The following is a 22,889-nucleotide window of genomic DNA, read 5'->3' as shown; positions in this document are numbered from 1 at the left end:
TGTGCCTTAGTAAACACAAATGATAATATATTTTAAATATTTCAGTTTTTTGACCTAGACAGCAACACGATTAAAGGAAGTGTTATACTAAAGTCTTCTGCTTCTCAGATTTTTCTCCCTGACAAAATAACCCTAATAATCTTACATGTATCTATTTAAGAAGAGATTTCAACAATGTCTTAAACTTTTGCACAGGTTTAGCTAGATTCAGTCTGTAACTAGTTCAAATATAGTTAATAGTTAATAGTTCAAACAGAAATGGAATTTTGCCATCATTTACTCACCTTCATGCTTTCAAAACTGTATTACTTTTTAATCCGTGGAACAAAATAGAACCATTTTATTCCATCGTCGACATCAACTTTTGTTGTATGGAGAAAAAGACATCTTCCAAAATATCTTTTTAGAGTGTTCCACAAAAGAAAGGATTGGAAAAACAAGTAAGTGAGAAAAAGATGACAGATTTTTCATTTTGGGCTGAACCGTCCCTTTAAATGACAGATTATTTTGCTTTACGAATTACATCCTGGCACATTTCAGATTGCAACAATGAGTGAAATCAAGTTTGAGTTTTTTGCAGTCGCTTGCCTGTGTAGAGTTTATTTCAAGTCTGCTAAGAAATACCTCTGAGAAATTTCCTCTGGGTTTGTCACCAAACAAGACAAACTAGGATGTTTTCTTCCTCTTTTGCTTCTTATCATTGCATAGGACTAGATGTTTCCTCACAGTAATTAGGAAGTTTATTTGTCTGACGTGTGTGTGGATGGAGATCTGCTCTCCACGTGCAGACAATCTGGGTGGAATAGTTGGATGTTGTCCAGTTTGAGTTGTGTATAAACAGCTTTATGGGATCAGTGCTCTTACTGCCTTTAAAATGTGTTTGAAAGAATGACACAATGTTTTTGTGTGTTTGTTGTTTTTGCTTTAATTTTGTAAAGCCCAGAATAAATTTCACTCAGTTCATATCATCTGTTCACATGAGATGTGCAAGTGTTGCACTGAGGTGGGTGTTGAACTCACATATTGGGGCACATTTACTAAACAGTTGTGCCATTTTTCGTTTTTGTGCAAAAACCCTTCCTCTTATTATAGAACACACCAAATTCCCAAAATTCATTAGTGTTTACATGATGCAGTTAACACGATGCTGTAACCACACACATTAAGCTAACATTATACAGGTTTATTAGAATACAATGTTCTATCCAGATGCGACAAAGAAAGTTAATTGTGTATAATATAAAATGTACTAATTTATGTTTTTTTTTTTTTTAAGAATTAAAATCAATTAATATTTTGTCCTAACCAACTACAAATGCAATGAGCAACTGCCCCGCTCAGATTGAAAACTCATTGGGGCATTCCTCATGTATATTAAACATCAAACATGGATGAGTAGAAGTCATTTTAGAAGTGTAGAATCAGATTTTTAAATTAAGTCCCTCAAGTTCCAAAAGGAAAAGGTAGGAAGGTTACTCTGCATTTCTGTGTATCAGTGACCATTTTCCCTTGTGATCAGTTTATTTGCTCCATTGTATGATTTGAATTATACCTTAAAACAATGCGGACAATAAATATTTCATATCTGCGGTCACAGTTCATTTGTAGTGAATTCCCCCTATTGTGTTTTGCTTTAAGACTTTGCTACAGTTGAATAAAGATGCTGTAAAAAATAAAAAAAGTCAACATCTGTTCAAATATTTGTTTTTCTTTTCTGTGAAAATACATGCCAGAGATATTTCATTTCATTTTATTTTCTTGCCAGTGTTTTGGGTGGCGTCCATGAGGACAGGGATGGGAGCAATAGCACAAGCAAATAGAATTCCACACAATTCTTGGAGGACCAGTTAAAACCCCACCTTACGTGACTTGATTTGGATGCACTCCAGACACGGACTCTTGTGTCTCCGCTGCTTTATTACACTAGTGCTGCCTGACTGCAGTAGATATGGAGAATGCTCCGCTCGTAAATAAGAGAGCTCTGGGTTCTCAAAAAACAATGTATTTTTGGCTTGGCTGTCACACAAAAGCTTGGCTGCTGTCCTCAACCTTCAGTGTGTTCCTGCACCTGATTACAGATGAGCAGGTCCAGTGTTTTGTGCAATGTTGGGGAAAGTTACTTTTAAAAGTTATGCATTACAATATTGCGCAACAACAAAAAAAATCAAAAAATTGTGTTAACTTTTATGTAATGTGTTAATATGTTACTTTTGCGTTAGTTTTTCTTAGCTAGGCTTGGCTTGCTTGTTTGTTTTTAATATAAAAAAGTTCTATTTTGGCAAATGTAAAGCGCTTTCACACTAAAAGTGAAATGAATAAGCCTCAGGCTGAAGGAGATGCAAAGGATATTTGTGTTATTTAACAGGTTTGTGTCATATTTGTGTCAGTTTGCATTTCACTGCTTTTATTAATTTTGAGGGATACTGAATCTGTTTTTGTGCAAGTGAGATGAGTAAATGCATGATCACATTCAGTCTAGAACTATACAGTAAGCATCATGTTTACACAGTGCACACAGTGCCTCTGCACTTACTCCCGATTTCTCTCAACATGGGAACAGGAGAGCTGTCTGTCAGTAAAAGGGAAAACAAAGTAACTGGCGTATTTTTCTTGTAATTTAAAAAGTAATGCGTTGCTTTACTAGTTACTTGAAAAAAAGTAATCTGATTACATATCTCATGGTACTTCTAATGCATTACCTCCAGCGCTGGTTATGTGTTGGGACTTATATGTGACCCTGGACATCAAAACCAGTCTTAAGTTGCTGGGGTATATTTTTAGCAATAGCCAAAAAAACATTGTATGGGTTAAAATCAAAATTATTGAATTTTCTTTTATGCCAAAAATCATCAGGATATTAAGATCATGTTCCATGAAGATATTTTGTAAATTTCCTACTGTAAATATATAAAAATTTAATATTTAATTAGTAATATGCATGGTTAAGGACTTCATTTGGGCAACTTGAAAGGTGATTTTATTAATATTTAGATTTTTTTGCACCCTCGGATTCCAGATTTTCTAATAGTTGTATCTCGCCAAATATTGTCCTGTCCTAACAAACCATACATCAGTGGAAAGCTTATTTATTCAGCTTTCGGATGATGTATCAATCTCAATTTAAAAAACGTGTTATGTGGTCCAGGGTCACATATTTGGAATCATACACAGAACCATACTTTTTAAGTAATATTTTTGAAATCTTTTTTTTTTTTTTTTTTCAAAATTGCATTAATTCGTTGATTCGAAATTCTGTTTTCTGTTTAAAATTTTCAAGTACCTTTTAAAAATAAATTTTAATTAAAGATGAATTAATTAAAAATGCATGCCTAATCAATTTTAATCATAAATCTAACACTTTAATAATGTATTTAAATTGGAACAATAATAGCCCTATTATTGTTACTAATTAAATAAATAATTACGTTGAAATCTGCTTTATTTCCTCCAAAAGTTCTATTCTAATTGTAATTAATCAAAATGTCTATGTTTTATGATTTATTACAAATTTACAATCAAACATTGAGGTAAACAAATAAGCTTTGGAGAGGAAATTCATATTTTGAATTATTAATCTTAAATTTACTAAATTCATTGACATTCCATGTTTTACAGTAAATTCCATTTTCCACATCACATAAATTTTAAGGCCCTATGTAGTATGTGCACTATGTGCAGTATGCAAACTTTTGCTAAGCTAGTTGCAGTAATACAACAGAGCTTAGCATGTGGAATACTGTATGCCATAATACAATGCACTTGACCTGACTTTAGAAGTAATATCAGTCCTAATTTATTTTTTCTAGATTCATTATTTGATACAGTGAAATAATGTGAAAAAAAAAAAAATATATATATATATATAAAAAAATTGTAGCATACTTGTGTTTGAAGCATTTACGGTTACATTCTGCATTATGCTTCATAAACTGCTTACATGTACATCCAGACTGAAGAAACTATAAAACTAGTGTTAACTTTCACATGTTTATGATATGGCCAGTGTTGAGGTCTGGTTGTCTTGTCAGGTGAAAGCCGACTTTATTGTAGTAAAAGGCTGATTAATAGGCTGACATTTGGCCACTATGAAGCCATCAACTGACCACTTTGCCCACCATTCCTTGTGAAAAGATTGTACACTTCTCCCAATCAAGTAAGTAAGCACCGTTACCAGCAGATGTTGATCATCTCAAATACCAACCTATACTGTAGGTCTATCATCATGCTCTCTATGTAGATACTTGTGGTATTGCCATTTTCAAAACTCTGGTTGACCAAGGTCACTACAGTGATCTCTATGTTGGGTTGATTGATGCATTAATGACATGTTTTGTGGTGTGTTCAATAGAGAGGTGGCAGCTTGTGCAGCTTTTTTATTGAAATGCATGGTGTTTGTGAGGAGTGGTTTCTAGGCGACTGACAGCTCAAAGTGATGATAAGTAACACACAGTGATCTTTTAGTGTTTTTACTGGATTTTAAATAAAATGGCTTGCCATTTAGAGCATATTAGAAACAGATATGAGTATATTTGGGAATGAAATATAAATATATTCAGGACTTCCTTTTATTAATTTGAGAAATTAAATTATTAAACTTTTTTTTTTTTTTTAATTTTTAAAAATTCATGGATCATCAGAGTTTTCGCTGCACTGTCATAATACTATCTTGCAAAGTAGTTCCTGCAGTTTTCTGTTCACCAGAGTCAGATGAATGATGGGCATTCATGTCTTTTACACTTGTGCAGCATACCAAGTCCAGTTCCCTAATTATTCCCTTTCTCCCTCCACTGTCTGAGAGCGAGAGACAGAGAGAAAGAGTCTGTGCTGTGTTGTGCAGGAATTTGGCCCTGCTGTGTAATGTTGAGGGGAATCAAGGGAATGGGCGTCCTCCCAACCGCTGCCAAACAACATTATCCAACACAAAACAACAGGAGGGCCAGCTGCGCACGAGAGACTTTAGCCAAAATAACACACACAGAGACGGAAAAAAGACGGAGGAAAGATTAGGTCAAATAGAGAAGAGTGGAAAATACTAGAGTAAAGCATATAGAGCAGAGTTTGGCAGAGCGAATTGTATCAGCTAGAGAACACATTACGAATATGTGCAGTCAGTCAATCAGGCTTGGAGATGGGGATATTATAAAGATTTCACCATTTTTGTATGCTTACTGTCTCAGGCTAAAGTCTTTTTGAAAGACATCTCTTATGCTCATAAAGGCTGCATTTATTTGCTGTAAAACCAATAATATTGTGAAATATTATTACAATCTAAAATGTTCTATTTTAATATATTTTAGAATGTGTTTTATTCCTGTGATGGCAAATCTGAATTTTCAGCAGCCATAACTTCATTCAGTATCACATGATCCTTCAGAAATCTATTCTAATATGCTAATTTGGTGCTCAAGAAACATTTCTTATTTTTTTCAATTGTTGAAAGCAGTTTTTGCTGCTTAGTATTTTAATGGAAATTATATACTATATGTACTACTGTTGAAAACTTTTTTTGTAAAAAAAATAATAAACTAGGCTAATATTTTTTATTCAGCAAGGACCCATTAGAATGTGTAAAGTGACAGAATTGATCATGTATTTAAATTCACATTTTTATTATTACTATATATATGTGTGTGTGTGTGTGTGTGTGTGTGTGTGTGTGTGTGTGTAGATATTCATCAAATAATCCTGAAAAAAGTATCACCTCTTCCACAAAACAACAACAAAAAAGCAATGTTTTAACATTGATAATAGAAACAGTTATTTTAAATTTGATAAATATTTCACAATACTGCTGTTTTTACTGTATTTTTGCTGCCTTGGTGAGCACAGGAGTCTTCTTTGAAAAGCATTAAAAAATATCCTAATTATTCCAAGTTTTGTTAATGTGAAGCACATTATGTGTCCAAAACACTATTACTCTCCAAATTTAAAATGTCTTTTTATGCCTGAGTGAAGAATGAAGGTGATTTTAGACGGTAGAGCTAAATGTAAATCAGTAAATCAAGAGGTTCAGGAAGTTCCCACAGAGCCTGGTTTTGGGTTGAACTCATTTGCCCCACAAACCTTAGAGCATTCTATACCTGACCGCCTGACACCGGTTCCGCACATACCGGCCGGGCGAGCAGTTTGAGGTGCAGGTGCAGACTGCCTACAGCAGAACAGGCCTTGATTTCTCACAATAGTGTGTTGACACTGGCTGGGTTTTTGTGGGTGAGTGAAGTTCAAGCTGAAAACATCAGTCATTTACTTTATATACCTCACACTGAAAGAAGAAAGATCCCTGGAGAAGAGAACACTGGTATATGAACTAAATTTTGGGGATTTTTGTTTTATACTGGAAGCTAGTGAGAAGCAAACTGTGTCCAGTAAAAGCTGCATGTTTGTTGTGGAAGCATTGTTCTTTATTCACAAGCCCATACACACTCACACAGACTTACAAAAGAGATTCCAGATGCTGGGGGGTTACACAAACCTGTCCAAACAAAGACGTTTTATTCAGTGTGCCCTACTCTGCCCTCTATTGATGTGTTAAAGAAAAAGCATGTTTTGAATGAGTCACCCAAGGGACAGTGGAGAATTTGGCACACCAGCCTTTTTGAAACATCATCACACATTTGGACACATTCAGATCAGACTAGAGTTATAGCTGTTAGTTTCTCAACTCTACAGAGATGCTTTAACAGTCAAATTAATTGTTCTTCTGAAAATGCAGGTTTTGTCATTTATTCACCTTTACATTTTCTTGAAATACTGTACAAAGGAGCATGTTGAATTATTCATGTTGTGCCTTTCATACAACAAAAGCGAATAAGTACAATAAAACCACATTAAAAGTAACATTCATCTAGTACATATTGATCAGCTACAACATTAAAACCCAGTGGTTGAAGAAGTACACAAATCAAGTACTTGAGTAAAAGTACAGATACGTATAATAAAATATAACTCCAGTAAAAGTAAAAGAAAGTACTTCTTTTTCAGTTTTACTCGAGTTAAAATACAAAAGTACTCAATTTTTTTATGTACTTAAGTAAAAAAAGTACTGATAGATTTATTTAGCAATTTTATATAGGCTTCATAATTTAATTTTATATCCGCACATATTTTTTATAATCCTATACTGCTCAAAATAACCAATATATGGAGTCAAGATATATTTTTGTTTTTGATATGGACTATGTTGATGAGAGTAAAGTAATGTTCACTTTGCAGCTTACACTGCCATGTACCTGAGAGAAAACAGATTTGACCATCTGATTTTCACCAGTAAGAAAAAAGTGTTTTAAAGTTTGTTGTTTTGCAGAACATCACAGTTATATATGACATGAGAACAAGGCCTGAAGTTAGGAAGAACATTTTAAGGAAAATATAATTATATTTTCATAATGATTTTTTTTCTTCTAAAACCTTGTGTGTGGTGTAAAAAAAAAATAATAAAAAAGAAAAAAACACCCCTGGCCAAATGCCCCCAGAGGGCATCACTTCCCACTTTGATAATTACTGTAGTTACCATGTTCTGGACATCACAGCCTTTCCTTTTCCCCCAGATATAATCTATCTAGGTCATTGGACCTCCAAGGCAAGATTTGAGGAAGGGGGATCTAGGTGGTTGAATAAAAATATTTAGACTTTATATCTAAAAATTACCTCAACTTATCACCAGCAAGCTTGTTAGCTAGACAGTTAGCATAAGCTAACAATATTTAATTTTCAGTATGGTTATGAAGAAACATTCATAGCCTATCTGTCTACTCGGCTAGTTAATCCAAACAATATAAAATTTATACTGTTGATAATATAAAAACAGACATCACACGTAGCTTTTTAATAAAACTGTTAAAGTTACGGCAGCGGGGAATTTGAACGTGCATGAATTTTAATGTTTCCTTTTTTGACCTAAAACATGACACGGATGTTGATGTGTCTGCATTCAAGCATTTCAGTGGGCTTAAATAGATCACCCTTTACAGCAGATTTAGTTCACAAACAACTGACAGTTTTGACCTAAATATGGTTTTCCGTTACAATAATTAATCCTAAAATTTGACATTAGTAACTTACTTTTAGCAGCATCAGTCACGCGCGCACAAGATCTCCCGGTTGTGAATTCAGTTCACTAGAGACTCGCACTAAACGGTTCATTTAAATCAGTGAGTTGTCGACTCGAGAACAGCTGCAATCGGATCATTATAATTTGTGAATGAATCATTTGGTGCGATTTGCGAACCGATTTAAAAGGTTCATTGAAAAGAATCAGTTCATTTTTAAATCAGACACCGCTTCTGCGTGTCGGAGCATGTGATATATTATAAGGAGTAACAATATGTTTTATGAAATGTAGTGAAGTAAAAATGTACAGTCTTATGCTTTAGAATGTAGTGAAGTAAAAGTAGAAGTTACTCAAAATAAAACTACTCCAGTAAAGTACAGATACTTGAAAAATGTACTTAAGTACAGTAACAAAGCTACTCCGTTACTGACCACCACTGTTAAAACCACTGACAGGTAAAGTGAAAAACATTGATTATATCATTACAGTAGCACCTAGAAGGGCAATCGATGAGCCAGTATCAGGGTCATGAAAAACTTAATACTGGCAATGATAGAAAGGTGTCAGAACACACAGTGCATAAGAGTTTGTTGCATATGGGGCTGCATAGCCAAAAACCAGCTATGATGACCCCTGTCCACCACCGAAAGCGTCTACAATGGACACTTGAGTGTTAGAACTGGACAATGGAGCAATGGAAGAAGGTTGCCTGGTTGAATCACATTTTAGATCAGGTGGATGGTGCACACACTGTACATCATTTTCCTGGGTAAGGCGTGGCAGCAGGATGTGCTATGAGAAGAAGGCAGGCCAGCATGTTTTGGCCAATGTTCTGCTGGGAAATGTTGGATCCTGGCATTCACATGGATGTTACTTTGGCATGTACCACCTACCTTAAGATTGTTACAGGCCACATACACCACTACATGGTAATGGTGTTTACTGATGGCAGTGACCTCTTTCAGCAAGATAATGCACATTGCTAAAAACTGTTTGAGAACATGGTTAGAGGAACGTGACTAAGAGTTCAAGGTTCCCCAGATCTTGATCTGATGGTGTTTTCTATGGGATGTGCTGGACCAAAATCAGATCCATGGAGGCCCAGCTTGCAACTTGCAGGACTTAAAGGATCTGCTGCTAATGTCTCAGTGCCAGATACTACAGGACAAGTTCAGAGGTCTTGTGAAGTCCATGCCTCAGTGCATCAGAGCTGTTTTGGCAGCACAAGGGGGACTTACATGGCAGTAACAAGGTTGCTTTTATGTTGTGGCTGATCAGTGTACAACTCATACTCTATATTCTAAGTCTTCTAAAGCATTGCAGATTTAAGTACCTTTGAAATGGCCTTTACCATGGATATTGTGATTGACGTCCACAGCCCATTAGACGATGGCTGTAATAGTATCAGTGGGACATCCTGGAGCATTTGACTATTTCCACCTCTCAGTAAAGCACTGCCATTAAAAAAAACAGTCTTGGCAGCCTGATTCAATAGATGAGGAAGAGCCATATCATATTATCCAAAGCCTCTCACGAGATGCCAATACTTATCAGATTGAACCACAATTCAAATGTAATAGAATAAAATATTAACCTACTGAGCCACTATATTGATAGTATCCCATTACTCTGTAAAACCATCAATTGATCATATTATTACTGCCCTCTACAGGATATGAATGAATGTTCAGTACTGGATAAATCAGGGCTAATCAAAATAATAATAATTATAATAATAAAATATCCACCATTGTGGCTACTGATTGAGAAAAGATGTTGTGAGTGAGTGAGTGGAATTTGTGCTCTGCACAGATGGATGGATACCCATCCAAGTGCACAAACACAGTAGTGAACACACACACAGTAGTGAACACACACCTGGAGCAGTGGGCAGCCATATTGCTGCGGCGCCCGAGGAGAAGTTGGGGGTTCGGTGCCTAGCTCAAGGGTCTCACCTCAAGTCGTGGTACTGAGGGTGGAAGAGAGCGCTGCACATTGACTCCCCCCACCTACAATCCACGACTGCACCCACATGTTGTTCATACCATATACCACAACTTCTGTACTTGACAGCTTATATAAATGTGAAGCTTACAAGCGCATATTCAATAATTAAGCATGTAAGGAGTGCTTAATTAATGTGTAGGTCAAACTACATGCTATTTTTGATATAGTTATTGTTATTTTAAGTTAAATACTATCGGTTGCAATATATGGACTTGGAATCGGGATTTGCTCATCCTGTAAGCCAGAGGAAATGGATTTTTGGTTCCTTGCCATTGTTACCTTTGGCTTGCTTATAAGGGGCATAATGACATATTTAAAGCTTGAAAATGAAACTACTGTAGAAGCAGCAGCACTTAACTTACTTCCAATGTATTAGTCTCTATAGAGCTGCTTTGTTACACTACTTGAAACTACTGATTCCTGAAACTGAATTTTGTGATGCTCACGGCTGAATTTTCTGTAAAGTGGCTTTAAATCAATCTATATTGAAAATACAATTGACTTGACACTCAAACATCCATTTTGTCTCTTAGTTTTTCAGGTCATGACATGAAGTCGGAACCTAATGCATGTACATTACATACACGCCCAGATGTATGTCAGAAACAGAGCTGATCAGTATGCTATTTTGGTCAGTGAGGTATTACATCATTCAGTACGTGGTGAAAATGTTCTGCAATACCTTATCTGCTTGTAGAGGGAGCCTGACACCACACAACACATCTTCAAATACTGCACTTCTATATCTATATGTTCATGCAAGCATATTTGTAAGACATATCAGTGATTTTGTGTGTTTAGTGGCTGTATGTTTTATGCAGTGCACTTTTCTGTGCTGGTGTGGCTTTAATTTTTTCTGGTCCCAGACAGCAGTACATGTAGGCCAGCACATAATCTACCATCATTTGATTCATTTGGTTTCTGCAGAATTTTAACAACAAAAAAAGCCATTGGCATTCCTCTCCTGCCAATTGGGTGTTTGATTATTAAATAATTTGGTTAGTCAGCTCTGTTTAAACATTCCACAGAATTCTACAGTTTGTCTTAAGCACAGAAAATGATGAAAACATGCAGAATCCTTATTGGCCTACAGTATCTGATAATTCAATATGTGGCTTGTGACAGCTGTCCCAGAGATGATGCATTTTTGCAAAGGCTTTGGTATGCAGTTTCTGTGTATTGCAAAGTAGGATTCTTACTTATTCTTACTTACTTAAAAAGTAGTGGGTGAGTTAGCAGGTCAGATACAGTATGGCATGGGGGAAGTTGTGGCCCAATGGTTAGAGAGTTTGACTCCGGGTGTGTGTTCACTGTGTGTGTGTGTTCACTGCTGTATGTGCACTTTGGATGGGTTAAATGCAGAGCACAAATTCTGAGTATGGGTCACCATACTTGGCTGTATGTCACCTCACTTTCACTTTTTTTTTTTTTTTAATGCAGGATTATCATTTAATATTACATACTATTCAGTGCAATGTGTCATAATGTGGATAATCAGTTGGTTCTATGTATTATATAAAAGGTTATATTTGTTGCTACAATGTTTCAGACAGCACACATACAGTACTTTCCCTCAGTGTATCCCTGCAGGTATGCGGCTGTCAGCATGATCTAATCCCATCAAATATGCGCACACACACTCTCACACGTAGGCATGCTCATATCTTATATTATCTTATGCTTTAGTCAGATCAGTGTATGAGAGATTGCCACAGAAGATTCACTGAGTTTGACTAGAGTAAAGTAGAGTAACATGTGCTGTCTTGTCATGCGATATACTGTAAGTCTGAAAAGCAGTGTGAGTCAGACATTACCTGTTTCGTTTGAGAAATGCAAGAGGAAAAGAGAGGGCCTGTATGACATCATGAAAAATCTGAAGTTTCCTGCTTATTTTGTGTATTTTTAATGCTTTAACAGATTAAACTCTTTAGTAACACTTGCTCTGTGTATCATGCCATCAGGAAAACAACGGAACAGACTGGAGCCGATGGACACCATCTTTGTCAAGCAGGTGAAAGAGGGCGGCCCCGCGCATGGAGCTGGACTCTGCACAGGTACAGACAAACACATGGATCTGGAGATATGTTTTTAATGCGTAGGCTTGTCATCAGTTATTAATAATTAGGGTTTTAAGACAGTAACGTTGTAGCAGACACTCAGTAAATGGAAAATGCTTGTAATTCCTCTATAACATTCTGATTGGTTTGTTGTAGGGCTGTCATGCTATCAGATTTTCAGAAGATGATATCATGACAAAAAGAATACGACAATGATATTATCACAATAGCTATAGACATTTATAAAAAAAAAAAAAAAAAAAAATATCATTCAAATTCATCTTTAACTTTGTTTATTTTGTGTTTTCTTTTTTTGGTCAATGAATCGCACGCAAAACACAACTTTAGGGAATTGGAGAGATGGTTTGTAACCAAAAATGTTACAAAATCGTATATATAAATTTCCTGCAGACTAGGTTTTTGTTGTTGTTGTTGTTGTTGTTTTTGTTTTTACGGAATCCAAAAACTCCCACACTGACAGGATCTTTTTTTTTTTCTTTTTTTTTTTTTCTCTCGAGTGTTGAAAGCGAGTGTCTCCTTTTCATCCATCATCTAATCGAACATGATTTTGTGTGGCAGCAGTAGCTGTAGCTAGGTGAAAACAACATTAAAGTGCAATATTGGAGTGTCAACCATATGGCGCTGCATTATTTACATTATGATTGTGTGTGTATTAAAGGGATAGTTCACCCAAAAAATTCAAATTCTGTCATTGATTACTTACCGTCGTGTCGTTCCAAACCAGTAAGACCTTTGTTCATCTTTGGAACACAAATTAAGATATTTTTGATGAAATCCGAGAGCTTTCTGACCCTCCATAGACAGCAATGCAACTACCACATTCAAGGCCCACAAAGGTAGTAAGGACATATTTAAGTAGTCCATGTGACACATTTTACACAAAGAAAACAAAAATAGTGACTTGAGGTGCAGCGCACCTGCGTTCTATGTCAGAACGCCTGCTCCTGTGTCAGCAGCACCACAAGCATGTATCGTGGTACTCCCATTAATGGCGGGGGAGACTGACACAGAACAGATGAAATTGTTGAATAAATGCACACAAAAAGTATTCTCATAGCTTCATAACATGATGGTTGAACCACCTATGTCACATGGACCATTTTAACGATGTCCTAATTACCTTTCAGTGAACATGGTAGTTGCGTTGCTTTCTATGCAGGGCTAAAAAGCTCCCATATTTCATCAAAAATATCTTAATTTGTGTTCTAAAGATAAACGACGGTCTTACGGGTTTGGAATGACATGAGGGTGAATAATTAATGATAGAATTTTCATTTTTGGGTAAACTGTCCCTTTAAGATGATATCAATATATATTCATTTTAATTAACACAGTAACCGTCAATACCGGTATATTGCGTCATCCCTTGTCCATTGTTTTACCATTGACATTGAGCTCCAGCTGAGATTTTGTTGAAAAGTTTGAACTATTTTGCCGTCTTAAAAACACAGCATTCAAAGACGTCCATCTGATGCATATCTACATACACCAGCATAAAAATAGCACAAATAGACAGCGAAAACATCCTTCTGGTTGGCCCCCTTAAGACATAAATCTGTGCTCAATGAGGCATGAAAGCATCACTACTTAACAGTTGGAGGTAAACCAGGCAAGAGGTCATACTACCAGCCAACATCCAAAATTAACTGGCAGAACTTCATCATAAGCAGCTGAAGTGTTACGTAAGTGTGATCAGTCTGAACCCGAAGAAACTTTGAGGAGTTATTACTACTTCCTTGATGTCGTCATTTGGGAGGGTCTGTAACATATGTTGCCACATTTATTCACAATCTCTTGCTGCTGACCCACTCTGACTGTCTTCATGTGAATCTCATCTTCAGCTCAAATCAGTCAACATATCTGAACATACTTACTCAAAGGCTCTGAGTTCCTGTTCAAATCTTTAATTATTCTTACCACTGAATTATGTGGATCATCAGTTCCTCGGAGGATCATTAAGGTCATTGCACACTGAGTCAACCCCATACAACCCCACGCTGTGTCAATCACATTTACACACTGCCTCTGAAACTTTTGTCCGTCATTAAAAAACTAGGATGGGATTTGATTTTCTGCATTTTTCGCATTCGTAGCAAGCATTTTCAGAGGTGTTTTGATGATTCAGAGCCACCCTAGAAGCAAAAGCCAAAATTGTATGCTGGTTTCAATGCCTGGTGTGTACCTTTCCAGTAACACAGTTTGGTCCATGTGTGTCCATACCTTAGACAAACTCCCAGTCTGTATTCAGAAACAATTGGTTCAAGGAAATTGGTGGTCTTCTTTTAAATATCTGGCTCTAGTATTGCTATCAAAGCATCAAAATCCTGTAGTAAACTTTGAACCGCTCCTTGATGAGCTGGAACTCCTCTCTATGCAATCTGAGCATTAGATGGACCCAATATTTCCACTTTCTTTTTCTCTTTTTAATGAGAGAGGACAACAAAATCATCCTCACTGCTAGAAGACTCCATTTTGTGTTGTTTTGCGAATTTTTTCGCAACGGTGTCTAAGGTTTCTGTGCATGACGAATTTTTAGGATGACGAATACAAAAAAAACACATATGAAAATTTCAGACTTAGTTTGTAAAAACCTTTAAAGAGCTTCCAAGCCTGTGTATAGATTCAAAGCATTTTATAAAACATGCATTTACATAACTGAGCTACAGCAACTACTTCCTGTTTCTCTTTCCTACAGGGGATCGTATTGTAAAAGTCAACGGAGAAAGCATCATTCTCAAGATTGCCCTTATTCAGAACAGGTAATGTTGCAACCTGATCTTCCAACCTCAGCCCATTATTTCAGCCCAAGATTCATAGTTAAAGATCCATAGTTAAAAATCATAAGTTTCATTTATAAAACTCTCCATAGATTTCATCCTAAAAGTGTACGTAGGCACAAAAGTTAGATTTTGCATACACACAAAAGTTTTCAGATTTATAAAACCATGTGTACACCAGAACCTGCGCAAAAATCCCTTTATAAGCCTCAGTCAGGGGAAGATGAGCGTATGTGCATCTCCATCCTGACTCCTCCCCGAAATCACCATATATGGAGCTTACAACACCTAGTTTTACTATGGATAACCTCATCTGCATATCATTTCCATGCATATTCCCATCCCAGTGACACCATATTTAACACAGTTAAAGGTACAAGACATCAAGGAAATATGAGATACGGAGTATAAATTCCATTTTTATTGCTAAAATCATCCAGTATTCTTGTTATGTTTTAGCATAAGTATATCATAATCCATAAAAACAAAACTATTTAAAATAGTTCTCAGATAAATATTTTATAATAGAGTTGATCTCATTCTTTTCCACTGGCCAAATAGTATTTCAGTTGTTTTAAACAATTTAAATCAAATTTAATTTATGCAGTTTTGTTGATAAGGTGAACATCTTTTAGCTATTTTTAGCGTATATTTATTGCAGTGTAAATAGAATTGTCTGACTCAGCAAGTCACTGACAGAGTAGCCAATTTTAAAAAAGAAAACAGGCAAATTACCATTTTCTTCAAGTTGTATCCTTCAAATACAGTATAAATTTTCATAAAGTCGTGGACAAACCTTCACACTGCATCAACACCAACGTGCAGCTGCGCTTGTACAGTAAGATATTATCACTGGACCTATTCAAACCAGACGATATAGACCGTTCCACCGAATCCAGCAGTGTCCGCCACAGTATCGAAGTCATTGAAAGATCATTGTTCTGACTAAAATATTTTCTCATAACTTGAGATAGCCTATGCAGTTTAATTTGAAGATGAATTATTGTGCACCTATAGCACTCCTCGCTGTCATTAAAACAGCATGCCACAGGAAAAGTGATCTAGCGTATCCACTAAACATGCCTAAATTCGTATAATTTTTAACTTCTGCGTAATGACTATGTAATTTCAGTGATTATCTCTATTAATGAGAGTGGAATATTTAATGTAATTGTGTATTGTATATCGAAATGAAAACAGATTTTAAAATCTTTTGTTACTTCATTACTTTTCTCACTCCAGGAAAAAGAGTGCGTACGCATGGTTGTCACGCCCGGGCTGGCGTGCTGAGTCAAGCGCTCGAAGAAGAAGATATATATAAAGAGTTCTTTTAATGATTCACAGGAGAAAAGGGCACATCCAAACACAAATCCAAATAGTCGAACATCAAACATCATCATCATCATCAATAGCGGACAAAAAGGAACTGAACAGACAGGGTTTTTAAACACAAGGAAAGTAATGAGGGGAATGGAAACAGGTGGGGATTAATCAATGTAACAAAACGAGGAACGGAACATGACCAAATAGGGATAACAGAAAAGGAACAGAAAGTCCATGACTGTGACAGTTCGCCCCCTCCCGGAATGGTGCGACCTCGCACCGAAAGAGATAGTCCAGCGGAGGGAGGGTGGGGGTTCAGGAGGCGGGCATGGGGCAGGCAAGCAGCAGGCAATGGAGAGGGAGCATGGTGCATAGTACCAGGGTGGAGTGGAGGGAGGGAGGAGCCATGGAGGAGCCCGGAGCAGTAGGAGCCAGATGGATATCCAGAGGCCAGCCAGGAAAGCGGCCCATGGTGGAGTCGACGGTGGGAGGAGCCATGGTGGAGGGGGGGCCGACAACACCAGGGCGCCGACTGACGGAGACTGAGCCGATGGCAGAGGAGTCCAAGACGGAGCCGAGCAACCGCAGAGCCAGGGTGACCCCGAGGATCCGGAGGGCCAAGGCGGAGCAGAAGGCTCAGGCGACCAAGGCGGAGGCGGGGCACCGGAAAAGACCGCTGCGGAGCCGGAGTGACTGAGGATGGAGGTGGAGCCGAAGGGAAGGAGGAGCCTGACAGAGCCGGAGGGATGGAGCGACGAGGCGAAGCCAGAGGAATGGAGTCCCGAGGCGGCGGATGGTCGACGACTGACCAAGGTGGAGCCGGAGGGACGAAGGAGCCCGGTGGAGCAGGTGGGATGCCGGGCCACGGTGGAGACGAGGGAGCTAGGAGCCAAGGCGGAGCCGCCGGGTCGAAGGACCGAGGAGGAGTCCAGGACTCGGAGGCTGGAGGCGGAGGCAGGGAATCCACACGCCCAGGTGGAGGTGGTGACTGGAAGTCCTGCGGCGAAACTCTGCGCCCAGATGGCGCGGACTGAGGGTGAGCTGCGGGGACTGACTGGCACCAGCGGGGATGAGGTCGAGGAACTGGCTGGTCTATGAGGAGATGAGAGAGGGAGGATGGGAGGAAACACAGGAGAATCTGAGCTGGGCGGAACCAGCGGAGAAACAGGAGGGTCAGGGCTGGACGGAACCAGCGGAGAAACAGGAGGGTCAGGGCTGGACGGAACCAGCGGGAGAGGAGCAGAGGAACTGACATGTCTAGGAGGAGGCGGGAGAGGGAGGTTGGGAGGGAACACAGGATTGTCAGGACTGGGCGGAACCAGCGGCGAAACAGGAGGATCAGGGCTGGACGGAACCAGCGGAGAAACAGAAGGATCGAGGCTGGGCGGAACCAGCGGAGAAAACAGAGTGTCAGAGCTGGACGGAACCAGGGAGAAACAGAAGGATCGAGGCTGGGCGGAACCAGCGGAGAAACAGGAGGGTCAGAGCTGGACGGAACCAGCGGAGAAACAGAAGGGTCGAGGCTGGGCGGAACCAGCGGAAAAACAGAAGGGCCGAGGCTGGGCAGAACCAGCGGAGAAGACAGGAGGGTCGGGGCTGGACGGAACCAGCGGAGAGGGACAGAAGGGGTCGAGGCTGGGCGGAACCAGCGGAAGAGGAGCAGAGGAACTGACAGGTCGAAGAGGAGGTGGGAGAGGGAGGTTGGGAGGAAAAACAGGAGGGTCAGGGCTGGACAGAACCAGCGAAGGAACAGAAGGATCAGGAATAACCTCCCCAAACCAGTCTATTAGATCCATAATTTCTTCTGTATACTTCCCAGAAACCACATGCAGCTCACCCTCAGTCGCAGGAGTGTGGGCGGGGGGGCGCTCCTCCACGCCCTCGATCTCCACCAAACGTCCCACGACGCACGGGGTTGCCGGCTCACACACCCTGGTCAGTCGCGCTCTCGAGTTTCCTCCTCCCTGTCGGCGATAGGCTCGGGGCTCTGCGGCTGCGGCGGTCTCTAGCTCCGTGCAGCGGGGTGATGGCTGGCTGGTCTCTGGGTCGGGAGTGGGGCTGGAGATCTCCTCCTCAGCGGGGGCAGACGGTGAACGGAGATCCGTTTTGCTCCAGCACCCACTCCACGAACGCGGCGAAATCCTCTCTGGGACCGCTTCGCTGGGGGAGGCGTGCCTTACACCGCTCGCTCAGGCCAGCATAGTAAAACGCACTGACGCGCGTCGGTCCGGGAAGTCTGTAAGGCACGCCAGATCGAAAAAAAGTCCCTGGTATGGTCCTCCAGCGAACGGTCCAGTTGCTCCAGGCTAGGAGTCGGACGCCTGGGATGTCCATTCCGAGAGGGGGCAAAAACAAAACAAAAAAAAACACGCAAAGAGAAAAAACGCCGCTAAACTGTTTCGGTCCGCTATTCTGTCACGCCCGGGCTGGCGTGCTGAGTAAAGCGCTCGAAGAAGAAGATATATATAAAGAGTTCTTTTAATGATTCACAGGAGAAAAGGGCACATCCAAACACAAATCCAAATAGTCGAACATTAAACATCAAACATCATCATCAATAGCGGACAAAAAGGAACTGAACAGACAGGGTATTTAAACACAAGGAAAGTAATGAGGGGAATGGAAACAGGTGGGGATTAATCAATTAACAAAACGAGGAACGGAACATGACCAAACAGGGATAACAGAAAAGGAACAGAAAGTCCATGACTGTGACAGTTCGCCCCCTCCCGGAACGGTGCGTCCTCGCACCGAAAGAGATAGTCCAGCGGAGGGAGGGTGGGGTTCAGGAGGTGGGCGTGGGGCAGGCAAGGAGCAGGCAATGGAGAAGGAGCATGGAGCATGGTACCAGGGGGGAGTGGATGGAGGGAGGAGCCATGGAGGAGCCCGGAGCAGTAGGAGCCAGATGGATATCCAGAGGCCAGCCAGGAAAGCGGCCCATGGTGGAGTCGACGGTGGGAGGAGCCATGGTGGAGGGGGGGGCCGACAACACCAGGGGCGCCGACTGACGGAGACTGAGCCGATGGCAGAGGAGTCCAGGACGGAGCCGAGCAACCGCAGAGCCAGGGTGACCCCGAGGATCCGGAGGGCCAAGGCGGAGCAGAAGGCTCAGGCGACCAAGGCGGAGGCGGGCAACCGGAAGACCGCTGCGGAGCCGGAGTGACTGAGGATGGAGGTGGAGCCGAAGGGAAGGAGGAGCCTGACAGAGCCGGAGGGATGGAGCGACGAGGCGAAGCCAGAGGAATGGAGTCCCGAGGCGGCGGATGGTCGACGACTGACCAAGGTGGAGCCGGAGGGACGAGGGAGCCCGGTGGAGCAGGTGGGATGCCGGGCCACGGTGGAGACGAGGGAGCTAGGAGCCAAGGCGGAGCCGCCGGGTCGAAGGACCGAGGAGGAGTCCAGGACTCGGAGGCTGGAGGCGGAGGCAGGGAATCCACACGCCCAGGTGGAGGTGGTGACTGGAAGTCCTGCGGCGAAACTCCGCGCCCAGATGGCGTGGACTGAGGGTGAGCTGCGGGACTGACTGGCACCAGCGGGGATGAGGACGAGGAACTGGCTGGTCTAGGAGGAGATGAGAGAGGGAGGATGGGAGGAAACACAGGAGAATCTGAGCCCTGGGCGGAACCAGCGGAGAAACAGGAGGGTCAGGGCTGGGCGGAACCAGCGGAGAAACAGGAGGGGTCAGGGCTGGGACGGAACCAGCGGAAGAGGAGCAGAGGAACTGACATGGTCTAGGAGGAGGCGGGAGAGGGAGGTTGGGAGGGAACACAGGATTGTCAGAGGCTGGGCGGAACCAGCGGAGAAACAGGAGGATCAGGGCTGGACGGAACCAGCGGAGAAACAGAAGGATCGAGGCTGGGCGGAACCAGCGGAGAAACAGGAGTGTCAGAGCTGGACGGAACCAGCGGAGAAACAGAAGGATCGAGGCTGGGCGGAACCAGCGGAGAAACAGGAGGGTCAGAGCTGGACGGGAACCAGCGGAGAACAGAAGGATCGAGGCTGGGCGGAACCAGCGGAAAAACAGAAGGATCGAGGCTGGGCGGAACCAGCGGAGAAACAGGAGGGTCAGAGCTGGACGGAACCAGCGGAGAAACAGAAGGGTCGAGGCTGGGCGGAACCAGCGGAAGAGGAGCAGAGGAACTGACAGGTCGAAGAGGAGGTGGGAGAGGGAGGTTGGGAGGGAACACAGGAGGATCAGGGCTGGACAGAACCAGCGAAGGAACAGAAGGATCAGGAATAACCTCCCCAAACCAGTCTATTAGATCCATAATTTCTTCTGTATACTTCCCAGAAACCACATGCAGCTCACCTTCAGTCGCAGGAGTGTGGGCGGGGGCGCTCCTCCACGCCCTCGATCTCCACCAAACGTCCCACGACGCACGGGGTTGCCGGCTCACACACCTGGTCAGTCGCGCTCTCGAGTTCCTCCTCCCTGTCGGCGATAGGCTCGGGCTCTGCGGCTGCGGCGGTCTCTAGCTCCCGTGCAGCGGGGTGACGGCTGGCTGGTCTCTGGGTCGGGAGTGGGGCTGGAGATCTCCTCCTCAGCGGGGCAGACGGTGAACGGAGATCCGTTTTTGCTCCAGCACCCACTCCACGAACGCGGCGAAATCCTCTCTGGGACCGCTCGCTGGGAGGCGTGCCTTACACCGCTCGCTCAGGCCAGCATAGTAAAACGCACTGAGCGCGCGGTCCGGGAAGTCTGTAAGGCACGCCAGATCGAAAAAGTCCCTGGTATGGTCCTCCAGCGAACGGTCCAGTTGCTCCAGGCATAGGAGTCGGACGCCTGGGATCTCCATTCCGAGAGGGGGCAAAACCAACAAAAAAAAAACACGAAAAGAAAAAACGCCGCTAAACTGTTTTGGTCCGCTATTCTGTCACGCCCGGGCTGGCGTGCTGAGTAAAGCTCTCGAAGAAGAAGATATATATAAAGAGTTCTTTTAATGATTCCCAGGAGAAAAGGGCACATCCAAACACAAATCCAAATAGTCGAACATTAAACATCATCATCATCATCAATAGCGGACAAAAAGGAACTGAACAGACAGGGTATTTAAACACAAGGAAAGTAATGAGGGGAATGGAAACAGGTGGGGATTAATCAATTAACAAAACGAGGAACGGAACATGACCAAATAGGGATAACAGAAAAGGAACAGAAAGTCCATGACTGTGACAATGGTCTAGAATGTCCGTACGTTGCATTCATATTTACGGCAAGTTTATTTTTTATAAATCCCGATATGTGCGTGGAAAATTGCGTACGAATTTTCTATGCCCATTTTGTGTTTATAAATGAGACCCCTGGTCTGGTAAATAGTCAGGTTTATTTGTTTATTTTTATGTTTTTTTTTTTGTTGTTTGTTTGTTTTTACTTAAATTTGACCTAAACCAGGAATACTTGCTGATCTGTATACATATGCTCCTTTTTCCCTCATTTTGTGGGTTGATTATCTCTTCCTGCTAAAGTCTTGATCTGGATAAATCTCTTAATCCTTGAGGAAGTTTAATGAATATGCTGTTTATTGTGTAATTTTAGTTGGAATTAACAGCTAGAAGTCCTTCCTTGTTCTTGAATTTACTAAAAGAAAGCACTGTACTTGTGACTGTAGTCATGACATCATCTGTGATATTGCATTTTAACTTTCAAAACTTTTCTTTGCAGTGACACATCTCTGGAGCTCTGCGTGATGCCAAAAGATGAAGACATTTTACAACTGGTAGGTTTTATTTTTCATGGGTTTACTTGTCACGCAAAACTAATGGTAATTTCTTGTGCAAAAAGATGGATTCCTCTTTAGGATTTCATATTGGCTTGGTCAGTTAAAATGAATTCTTGTTTGAGAAAATTCAAGTTACTTATGTGCCCTCTTATTTTTAATGTTTTGGGCAATAATGTTTGTAGAATGGATAAACTGCAGTGAAAATTAAATTGCTCAAGCAAAAGGAAATTGTGGGAAGGAGAGCAGACCAGTGGAAACAAACGGCACCAGTTTGTGTGTGAAGATGCTCTCCCAGCCAGAGTTCAGTGATCCAGTGGAGCAGAGAAGCGTGATGGCGCCTGTGTGTGTGTGTGTGCTTATTTTGAATTCGGCTATAATGAGGTTTTCCTCAGAACTAGGGTCATAATGCCACCCCCATATCTGAGCACATTCCAAACAGAACTCCAAATCTCAGGCTGTTACATGCCGGCCACATAAAGTCATACTCCACTGTGAAGCCCTCGGGCACTTTCTGACTTGACAGTAATGAGTCCATCCAGTGCTGAATTTAAGACTTAGGAATGGCACTCATGCTTGTTATTTCAGCTAACAGGAAGTGGTTCTGGTGGTTCTCTATGAAAATAAGCTCTATATGACACCTCTGTGATGAAATCAATCTTGGATTCTAGCAGTCATATTACATCACACAAACATTTAAAAACTTTTATAAGATGAAACAATTTTTGTTTTGTTACTGTTTCTTTGATATATTACTTGCATTACCTTTAGGTATTATTTATTTATATTATCTGTAATCAGAACTGAGATTAGGAGCAAGTTAAAAGTTTATTGGCCTTCATAAACTTTTTTAAATTGTTTTAAAAAATTTTTGTTGTGCATTCCGGAATTGCCTTGTCTGTGAAGCAAACATGCAGTGCTGGCATAGAATTGATAG

General features: G+C 41.2%; 1 pseudogene; it reads left to right on the top strand.

The window, feature by feature from the left end:
• Positions 1–22,889, top strand: part of LOC109049682 — a 55,467-nt pseudogene that overhangs the window by 11,873 nt on the left and 20,705 nt on the right.

Source organism: Cyprinus carpio, chromosome B24 (genome assembly GCF_018340385.1).
Source record: "Cyprinus carpio isolate SPL01 chromosome B24, ASM1834038v1, whole genome shotgun sequence".
Lineage (NCBI taxonomy): Eukaryota > Metazoa > Chordata > Actinopteri > Cypriniformes > Cyprinidae > Cyprinus > Cyprinus carpio.
Note: the sequence above shows the minus strand (reverse complement) of the source record. Positions and strands in the feature narration are given on the sequence as shown.